At 43.6% G+C, this 11,184-nt stretch overlaps 2 long non-coding RNA genes across 3 annotated transcripts; one reads left to right on the top strand and one right to left on the bottom strand.

Annotated features, from left to right (window-relative positions):
• Positions 1-4,150: 4,150 nt before the first annotated feature.
• LOC115167673 (uncharacterized) lies at positions 4,151-5,520 on the bottom strand. Of its 2 annotated transcripts, XR_003870525.1 has the most exons (3): positions 5,069-5,520; positions 4,775-4,916; positions 4,151-4,184 (listed from the first exon to the last, which is right to left on the bottom strand). It is a non-coding gene; the product is annotated as an uncharacterized LOC115167673 (long non-coding RNA). The 2 variants fall into 2 exon arrangements; XR_003870524.1 differs by lacking the exon at positions 4,151-4,184 and having other exon boundaries at positions 4,571-4,916.
• A 2,690-nt stretch (positions 5,521-8,210) lies between these two features.
• Positions 8,211-10,673, top strand: LOC115167674 (uncharacterized). Its single transcript, XR_003870526.1, has 3 exons — positions 8,211-8,639; positions 9,313-9,443; positions 9,530-10,673. It is a non-coding gene; the product is annotated as an uncharacterized LOC115167674 (long non-coding RNA).
• The last annotated feature ends 511 nt before the right edge of the window (positions 10,674-11,184 follow it).

Here is an 11,184-nt window from a genome sequence, read left to right as displayed (position 1 = left end):
ACATTTATTTCTTTTACGTCTTTTTACTGACCAGAATATGACGTCTTTTTCTGACCAGCAAATTACTAGTCGGTCATAATTGTGACCTCTATCAAACCAGCTGGTCATAATTCTATTATATTATGTAGCCTACTGGTCATAGTTAAGACCTCATCATAACCTGGCTACAGCTTATTAACTACACTCTTAGAAAAAAGAGTGCACTGTAACAACTATTGCAGGGGATAACGTGGGATATTGAAAACATTGTTCATTACATTTCTAAACTCGTATGTCCTCTCACTGTCAACTGCGTTTATTTTCAGCAAACTTAACATGTGTAAATATTTGTAGGAACATAACAAGATTCAACATCTGAGACATAAACTGAACTAGTTACACAGACATGTGACTAACAGAAATTGAATAATGTGTCCCTGAACAAAAGGTCAAAATCAAAAGTAATAGTCAGTATCTGGTGTGGCCACCAGCTGCACTAAGTACTGCAGTGCATCTCCTCCTCATGGACTGCACCATCGTTGCCAGTTCTTGCTGTGAGATGTTACCCCACTCTTCCACCAAGGCACCTGCAAGTTCCCAGACATTTCTGGGGGTAATGGCCCTAGCTCTCACCCTCCGAACCAACAGGTCCCAGACGTGCTCAATGGGATTGAGATCCGGGCTCTTCGCTGTCCATGGCATAACACTGACATTCCTGTCTTGCAGGAAATCACGCACAGAACGAGCAGTATGGCTGGTGGCATTGTCATGCTGGAGGGTCATGTCAGGATGAGCCTGCAGGAAGGGTACCACATGAGGGAGGAGGATGTTTTCCCTGTAACGCACAATGTTGAGATTGCCTGCAATGACAAGCTCAGTCGGATGATGCTGTGACACACCGCCCCAGACCATGACGGACCCTCCACCTCCAAATCGATCCCGCTCCAGAGTACAGGCCTCGGTATAACGCTCATTCCTTCGACGATAAATGTGAATCCGACCATCACCCCTGGTGAGACAAAACCGTAAATCGTCAGTGAAGAGCACTTTTTGCCAGTCCTGTCTGGTTCAGCGACAGTGGGTTTATGCCCATAGGCGACATTGTTGCTGGTGATGTCTGGTGAGGACCTGCCTTACAACAGGCCTACAAGCCCTCAGTCCAGCCTCTCTTGGCCTATTGCGGACAGTCTGAGCACTGATGTAGGGATTGTGCGTTCCTGGTGTAACTCGGGCAGTTGTTGTTGCCATCCTGTACCTGTCCCGCAGGTGTGATGTTCGGATGTACCGATCCTGTGCAGGTGTTTATAAAGTTGTAATGCGCTGATTCTCTTCACTGCAGATCTGACCAATCACATGACTCTCCAAGAGGGTTACTACGCTATAGATCGCATTCTGTCCTCAGAGGTCCTTGATGAGGATCTACCAATAATCAGTGGTTGTAGAGGGTGCGACAGGTCAGTACCTCAGGAGTAAATGTCAGTTGGCTTTTCATAGACAAGCATTCAGAGGTTGAGACAGCAGGTGCGGTAGAGAGAGAGATGAAAACAGCAGGTCTGGGACAAGGTAGCACGTCCGGTGAAAAGGTCAGGGTTCCCAGCCGCAGGCAGAACAGATGAAACTGGAGCAGCACGACCAGGTGGACTATGGACAGCCAGGAGTCATCAGGCCAGGTAGACCTGAGACATCATCCTTGGGCTCAGGTCCTATGGAAGGGGAGTTAAAGGGAGCATACTTAAATTCACACAGAACACCAGATAAGACAGGAGAATTACACCAGACATAACAGACTGACCCTAGCCCCCCGGCATATGGATTATTGCAGCATAGATACTGGAGACTGAGACAGGGGTGGGTTGGGGTACACTGTGGCCCTGTCCGACAATAACCCCGGGCAAGGCCAACCAGGCAGGATATAACCCCACCCACTTTGCCAAAGCACAGCGGCCACACCACTTTGCGTCGTTCTCCAACATGGCTCAGGGGTATATTTCAGGACTTTCCAAAGAGGCCGCAACACATCAACCTCCTGAGTTTTCTGGCTTTTCATGACACTTACTGTAAGCATTAACAGTGTTTTACAAAAATAACGATTGGCATAAAGTTAGAATGCAGGACACAACCTAACAGTAACACACAATAAAATATCTTTAACAGTCAAATCTACTAAAAGTGGTAGAAAAGTCATGTTTGCTCCTCTGTCCCTTCATATTGAAGTGGGACATTAAATAATTGGTCATCAATCTGAAACATCAAAATTTGACAGTTGTACAATGAAAATGTTTAACTCCTCTCTAAATGGTAACGTTTTGCTTAATCATTAAATCACATTGAATATTACAATAACTTTTTATGAACACACCACTCCATAATCCTGAGGACATTGTCCCAGACAGAGGTTCCACAATTGAGGACAGCTTGGTAGTCTTAAAAAAAAGTTCAATGCAAAAATGTAAGTATGAATAAAGAGGCAATAAGGTGTCAATAAAATATTATATTGTTCAAAAAGGTGTGTCTGTCATTGTCACACCCTGATCTGTTTCACCTGTCTTTGTGCTTGTCTCCACCCCCTCCAGGTGTCATCCATCTTCCCCTGTGTATTTATACCTGTGTTCACTGTTTGTCTGTTGCCAGTTCGTTTTGTTCGTGAAACCTACCAGCGTTTGTTCCCCTGCTCCTGCCTGTTTCTTGCTCCTGTTTTCTAGTCCTTCTCGATTTTGACCATTCTGCCTGCCCTGAGCCTGCCTGCCGTTCTGTACCTTACTGGATCATTGACCCCTGCCTGCCTTTGACCTGTCGTTTGCCTGCCCCTGTTTTAGAAATACACTTTTGTTTCTTCGACACTGTCTGCATCTGGGTCATACCTGAAACGTGATTGTACAAACTGGCCATGATTAACCCAGCAGACTTGGACCAGCTCCGCAACGCTTTCTCCTCCCAAGGAGCCACCATTGGAAGGCGCGGGGAGTTGCTTAGTGGCCTTATGGAAGGGTTCCAGACCTTGGCCGAATGTCATGACCAAGCATTAAACACATTGCTGGAGCAATTATGTGGGTTGTCTACTATGCAGCCCACCAGCCCCTCATCATTGAGATGCAGTCCTCCTCCTTCCCCTCGAACCGCTCTAAGATGGCGTACGTCATCACGCTGATGTCCGGGATGGCTCTCGCCTGGGCTACGGCAGTATGGGAACAACAGTTGGCCGTATGCTCCAGTCTGGAGGAGTTTGTGGCAGAGGTAAAGAAGGTTTTTGATGCTCCATTGTCTGGGAGAGAGGCTGCCCGGAAGTTACTCCAGCAAGGCTCCCACAGGGTGGCAGACTACGCAGTGGATTTCCGCACGTTGGCATCTGAGAGTGCCTGGAACCTGGGAGCACTGTTCGACATGTTCCTGCACAGAGTTTCGGAGGAAGTAAAGGACAAGCTTGCTGGCCGGGAACTACCGATGGATCTCGACTCGCTCATCGCCTTGACCATTCGGATCGATGGGTGACTACGGGAAGGAAGGAAGGAGATTCAATTTCACTCGCCCGTCCAAGGATTCCACCTTGCCTCCGTGTTATCCCAGAAGTCCCAGACGGCTCCATTGCAGAGAGAACCTGAGGCAACCAGAGTTCCCCCGAGAGTCTCCGAAGTCTGCCGATTCACCTCTTCCCGAGCCCATGCAACTAGGCAGAGCTAGACTGTCTCCAGCTGAACAACTATGCAGGCTTCACACTAAGAGCTGCTTGTATTGCGGGACTACTGGTCATTTCGCCTCTACCTGTCCACTAAAAGACCAGGCTCACCGGTAGGAGCGAGTACTCTGGTGGGCCATACGGATAACTTTTCCTCTCCCCTTACTCGCATCCCTTTCATGCCATGTTGCTGTGGGGGAACTAGTCAAAATCTTTCCGGGTCCTCATCGACTCTGGGGCCGATGAGAACTTTACGGACGCTACCCTGGTTTCCGAGCTGGATAACCCCACTCAGCCACTCTCCATTCCCATGGACGTTAGAGCACTGGATGGGCGCTCTATAGGCCGGTACACCCACAATACCACCCCCATCAACCTACATGTGTCAGGGAACCGCAGCGAGACGATCCAGTTCCTGCTCATTAAGTCTCCTCAGGTTCCCGTGATATTGGGATTCTCCTGGCTCCAGCGACACAATCCCCTCATTGACAGGGAAGGATGGCCCTCCCCTTCCTCCTCTGAGGAGCCTCCACTGGAGTGCGCGACATGGAGAATGAGCAGAAGAGAAATGGGATAAACTTTACATGACTCAACAAGGGAGGTACCTGTTGAATCAGGACACAAGGGTTTTGCACCTGACAAAAAAGGCGAGTTAAATTGGATTTGATTTGCTTTACAATCTTATATTATTAGAAGTGCTATTTCAATTGGATCTACTTACACTACACTCTTAGAAAAAAGTGTTCCAAAAGGGTTCTTTGGCTGTCCCCGTAGGGTAACCCTTTTTGGTTCCAGGTAGAACCCTGTGGAAAGGGTTCTACATGGAACCCAAAATAGTTATACCTGGAACCAAAAAGGGTTCATCAAAGGGTTCTCCTATGGAGACAGCAGATGAACACTTAGGTTCTAGATACCATCTTTTTTTTCTAAGAGTGTAAGTTTAAACAATCATGGGCAGCTGAACAGCCTCTTGGGGAATCCAGTCTCAGTGAGACCTGATGCAGAGGAAAAAAACATTCATGATCATCAGCATAGCTAGTATAACCCTACTGTAGCTCTTACAAAGCTGGTTAGTAGGAATCTATACACATTGAAGATCAGAATATCAACCATCAATATTACTGTCAATGAGTATGGATTTAAGGAGGGGTGGTTCTGCCCTCTCCTTTCCCTGGGATGTGGCAGAATAGGTCACCGGTAACTCAGGGGGTGGCCAAGCACAGCTGTAGAGGCAATGAATCAGGCCATTGACATAATTCAGGATCTGTAAAGACGGAGACGAATCATGATTAATCATTACCTAAGGTCTTCACAAGGTTCGGGTTAGCCTGGGAGGTACACTGACTCTGTTGCCCCTCAGCAATCTGTCAGTCAGGCAGTCAGACAGAGATAGACAGCAAAGCATAGGCTATTTACATTTCTTAGTCAGCAGGCTGGATAACGTCTGTACTCCTTCTCTTTGTTCACTCCTCCATCCTTCCACCCAAGAAAGACGATTCCTGCAAAAACAGAGAATCAAGAATTGACAAAGGATGTTGAAAGGTGCAACGTTAGAATGTGTGTTGAGGGGGAGCAGAGATAGGCAAAATGTACGGTATTCTCAAATACAAAATACACAAAAATACAAGGATCTGATGAATCAAGAAAATCTTTACTTCCATATTGGGGGTACAAGTTTCAAGAATTTGCCTAGCTTACTGTCTTACACACACACACAAACAATCAATGTTTTGTGTATTCATGTACCATCTCTCTCTCTCACACACACACACACACACACACACACACCTAGCATGACAAAGTTGACATGATGACAATCTTTTCTGTAAGTTATTGTGATCCTAATCATCATTTCTCTCCCCTCTCTCTCTCTATCTCACTCAGATACACACATATACTGAACAAAGCATGTTTACCCTGTATCTTTGACAATTATTTCAGTATTTGTACTGTCTCTATGCACACTCCCAGGGCCATAGACACTCACACAGACTGTCACTCAAACACATACACAAACACTCACTCCATCATTTGCAAACACACACAGTGGCGGATTTAGGTATTGGTGAGATAGGCAGCCGCCCAGGGCGGCATCTTGCCGGGGGTGGCACGGGGCTCCCGCACAAAAAAAATCGGAATGGTGACATTTGCACGATCGGTTTTCTATCGCTCACCGTGTGGGACTGCAGCTTTGCAAATAAATAAATAAACTATACATCCATTACTCCTTCCTGTGGTGAATCACTGACTAGAGGGACGGGACCAGGAATTTCACAGTAGCATTGTTTTGCATAGGCGTCCTGTAATTTAGTTTTTTCCCCCAGAAATTGACACTGATAGTACAGTGAGTTTTATATATAATGTGAATGTGTCGATGTATGGTGACTCTACATTTGGATGAACGGACCAACGGGACTGCCATGGGAAAGTCCCTTGACGGGTACCAGGAAAGGTGGAAGGACAATCTGAAGGTAATTATCTTTTCACACAACACAGCAGTGTCCAGGCCTCCAGAGTATTCACTCTATCGTCTGCTATATGGAGGGGAGCAGCAGCAGTTAGCTGACATAAACAATGCATGTATATAACATTATTGCATATACTGTAGTATACTTTTTTTTTGATTGACTTAGTTTTTTTCTTTTGCTGTTTTTGTATAAACGTACTTTGAACCAGATCAGAACGCCTTCGAAGACCACCTTCAGGCACGGACTGAGAAGGATGTGGTGGTTTTTGACCAGGTGAAAATTATTGTCCGCTGTTAATTTATTTTCTTGCCTTCCAAGATATATATAATTGCATTTATTTATATTATTTATCAAGGTGAGACTGAACATGGACAGGGCGCATGAGGAGGAGAGCCACCTGAGAAGAATCAAGGGGACCAAGTACTTTGACATCTAGGTGAATGACTTGGCTTGGAAGAAGGACGAAAGGAAGACGAGACCCGGGAAAGCTTGGTGCTCTTTTGCTCCTAGCTGGGGTCAACATCCATTAAGGTGAATATAAAAATCTCAGATAACTATTTGCATTTGCTGCCTCGTGTTGGGCGGCATAGCCATGCTGTCAGAAATACCAGCGCTGGCTCAGGGGTTTCTCCAAATAGTCAGTCTCAAGGCTAACCATTGGGTCTCGTTAAGTAACCACCACTTCCAGGTAGGTACTGTTAAGGTGTATGACTCCAGTGGTCATGACACCACCCTGGAGTTTCTCTCACAACTCATCTCTATCTTTTCCAGGGACCATCCCTTACCAACCCCAATGACATCAAAAATTAGACAGATATCCTTTATTTTCTGTCTGCCATTAACATTATTGCATGTCTCATCAAACATTAAATTCAATCATTCAATAACTATTTTTACATACCTGATAATCATTTAACGTGTGTTTGCTTGTTTACGTCTGCCTCCTACCCTGTTCCCTTTACTCTGCTCCTGTTCTCCAGGACCTAGGGATTCTGCCTAACACCCAGACATGGATCCACCTGATGTCCTCCATTACCAACCAACCACCCTCCAACTTTTCATTACATCAGCAACTGTTATTGTCAAGTTGTCATTATCTGCTTAGAAAGAGCAAGACAACTATCATACTGGGCACATAATGTGAGCTGCACGGATTAGCTAAAAACACTGCAAACACTCAGAACAAAGAGGGCAGCAGTGCCTGGACTGCAGTTTCCCTCTTAGAGTCCACTACCTGTTGAAAAACAAGTGACAGGCAGAACCTCCCATCCACACAAGACCCACCTCCTCTCTATTCCACACCAGAATTCTGTATTTCAGTCTATGATTGCCAAGTGAGTTACAAAAAAAATCTGAAAGTAAATCGACACACATCTACCAAAAAATATCAATGGTTATGTATTTAAATGTAAAATATTGCTAGATTGGTTTTCACAGCTGTTTCATAAGGTGTTTGTTATTGTAAATTGTATCGTATCCCTTGATGGTATTTGTTCATTCAACATTGTTAATTGTATCATAAGACATACAATAGACAACCACAAGGGTGTACTAATGAGCTATGATTTTTTTAAATCATAATTGAGGGCAAAAACTATTTCAGTGTAGGTAAGGGACTGCCTGTTTAAAATGAAAACATATGAACCCTGCTTTTAACCATAAGACATCTCCACAGAAAGTTATAGTAGAAGGATTGCATGATGACAGTCATTGTGTCTGTTAATCCGGTAAACTGGGAGAAAACGAGGTCAAATTATCCCAGTCTGAACTCGTTTTTTTCAGAGTTCCCAGTTGTCTTGAACGCACTGAAGTCGGAAGATCAGAAGTTGCTGACTTCCGAGTTGTTTTGAATGCCCCACTAGAGACCTAGACTACCCCCAACAATGAAAATGAAAGGGGATACCTACTGTAGTCAGTTGTACAACTGAATGCATTCAACTGAAATGTGTCTTCCGCATTTAACCCAACCCCTCTGAATTAGAGGAGGTGCGGGGGGCTGCCTTAATCGAAATCCACATATTCATCGCTCAGGGAACAGTGGGTTAACTGCCTTACTCGGGAAAAACGACAAAAAAAGTTTCTTGTCAGCTTTGGGATTCAATCTAGCAATCTAACGATTACTGGCCCAACACTAACCACTAGGCTACCAAGAAGCCCTTGCGTTTGTGTTGATGCAAGAAATAGGCATATCTACACAGTAATGGTAGCTGCGATATCAACTAGCCTAATCATTTTTGCATTGAGATGATTGGCCTATTTTAGCTAAATCGACAAATGAAATTGATGAACTAAACAGACACTTAAACTAACATGTAACACATGTAGACGTTAAGGCGTTCATGGTAAGATCATTCATAATAAACTTACCCGCATACTGACACGTTACGCGACGTGCACACTACGTCTACATGACGTCAACGTTTGACGCCTTAGAAACAAACTTGTCTCCATTGACAGTCCATGTTAATTCATGGCGTTATGTTATGTCGCCGGGAAGAGGTTAGGTGACTTGGTAAAAGGTAATAGTAGCTTCATGAGGTTAATTCTAGCATGAATCACCCCCCATACGCTCGCACCTGCAGATGTTTCATTTCTCTCACACCGTCATGGCTGAAGCCAGCGCAAATTCCTACAATTTATGTGTCCAGGTTAAACGTGGGACGTCCCTCATTATAAACAAACAGTCGGTTAAATTCATGGTTTTTGCATCATTTTCAGATCTATTAGAAGCGATTAATAGACGAAACAACAATGTAATTTAACCAATTGACTGGCCAGGGCATTCATTAGCAAAGACGCAGTGCAAGCTGAAAGTATTTTTGACAACCAAATTGAAGTCAAAATGATTGATGAAATCGAAGTGTGTCAGCTGGGTGATTTGCGATTCATAACTTACATTTTATCGGTACTACCAGTATTACCTCAATCAGCCTGACTAACCGGTGTCTGTATGTAGCCTTGCTACTTTTTATAGTCTTGCTACTGTATATAGCCTGTCTTTTTACTGTTGTTTAATTTCTCTACCTACCTATTGTTCACCTAATACCTTTTTTGCACTATTGGTTAGAGCCTGTAAGTAAGCATTTCACTGTAAGGTCTACACCTGTTGTATTCGGCGCACGTGACAAATAAACTTTGATTTGATTTGAATTAAAGTAGATGTAGCCCTTGATTAATTTAGCGTTTTACTAGGCTACAGGGTCGGAACAAAAGCGTATCCATGGACCATGCACACCTGTGGGTGCTCAAGAACAGGAACGAGGAACAATTCAGATAAGCACATGTGGATGCTCCTTTGGTTCCATTCACGATTAGGCTATCTGGTAATACAAACATCAGTGAACATTTCCCAAAAATCTATTTTCCCAATCTAACAGTGAGGTTGTTTCTGCTCTGTGCAACTCTGCAGATCTCATAGGAAAGGCCTGGGTTTGTGTAGGTTGGAGATGACTGAGGCAGAGACTGATGGGAGACTTAGTGATCCTCGCCCAAACAGCCATGATACTGCTTCTCCTTTGGAATTACCACTGCATCATCAGACGCATCTGCCAAGACCAGGAGGAGAGCTCTACATAAGCTATGTGGAGGGACCAGGAGATCGAGGACTGAAGGCACTACCATAGAAATATAATTAGTAGAAAGGAAAAAGCCCATCAGACCAAAGCAATTTGACTGCACCTTCATGGGTAAACTCAGTATGGCTGACATGGCATTGTAATTCTATTTTTTATGGGCACTACAACTAAGCCTATTCCAGCCTGGGTGCCAGTCTGTTTCTGCCCTCTTGAAAACTCCTTTTGACAGACTGGCACCCTGGCTAGGCCTATTCCATATCATGATGATAACCTACAGCCAAATTGACAATACATGCTCTTTTTTCAAGTGGAGGAAATTGTAGGAAAACCATTTACCATGATTTTAAAAATGCAAGTCTGTAGGGATTTTCTGTCGGGTTGAATTACTTTTACACAATTAAAAATATTTTAATGCCTTATCGTGATTAAGATTTGCATAATTCACATTCCCATTTATTCTGCACTGTAAAGCCAGGCCTAAAATAGACCAACTGCTGAAAGTGGCACAAGTATAATTACAATGTAGTAGGCTAATTAAGAACAATTGATGCTGTGTGTGTGTGTGTCACATATGGGCTACAAAATAAGTTTCCTTTCCACACAGAATGAAAAGCATGGTATTGAAATTTTCTATCAGTGCCCTCTCAAAGTCATGGCATTGTTCACTAGGCCTACATTGGCTTGTAGAGAACGGTAGCAATTGCCTTATAGTTTAAAAATAGACATAGCATGTTTAACATCATGTTAATTACATGTTGTAACATATGAAATATTGGATTGATGAGCTTACTATTGTATGAATGGGGCTATTGTATGAATGTGTAATAAAATGTGTAATGTGTATAAATGTGTAATGTGTAATAAAATAATGTGTAATAAAACTGACTTGTTCATAACTTGATGAACCTCAAAACAGAGGTAGCCTAGCCTACAATCAATAGGCCCTAATGATGCTATAAAGTAAGATGGAAAGCCTGCTAATTAATACGGTCATTGGGGTAGTAGTCTACTAGTTCATTTACTTGAGCTCAAAGCCCTTCTCCCTCATCAGTGGCAGTGCTGCCACCTTGTGTCAGTTGGTCCTGAACACAATCTGGAATGCATCTCATATTTCAATCAAACCTTTGAGACATCCTACAAAGAATGATTTTAACACATCGGTACCCCCTTTGTATTTGTAATATATTCTGCCTTCAAGTTGGCCTGTATGGATGAAATAGAAATACACTGAACAAAAACATAAACGCAACATGCAACAGTTTCAAAGATTTTACTGAGTTACAGTTCATATGAGGAAATCTGTCAATTGAAATAAATTCATTAGGCCCTAATTTATGGATTTCACATGATTGGGAATACAGATATGAATCTGTTGGTCACAGACACCTTCAAAAGAAACGGGCCTCACAATGGGCTTCAGGATATTGTGATGGTATTTTTGTGCATTCAAATTGCTATCGATAAAATGCAATTGTGTTCGTTGTCCGTA

This window comes from Salmo trutta, chromosome 29 (genome assembly GCF_901001165.1).
Source record: "Salmo trutta chromosome 29, fSalTru1.1, whole genome shotgun sequence".
Classification (NCBI taxonomy): domain Eukaryota; kingdom Metazoa; phylum Chordata; class Actinopteri; order Salmoniformes; family Salmonidae; genus Salmo; species Salmo trutta.
The sequence above is the reverse complement of the archived record's forward strand: the minus strand, read 5'-3'. Positions and strand labels throughout refer to the sequence as shown.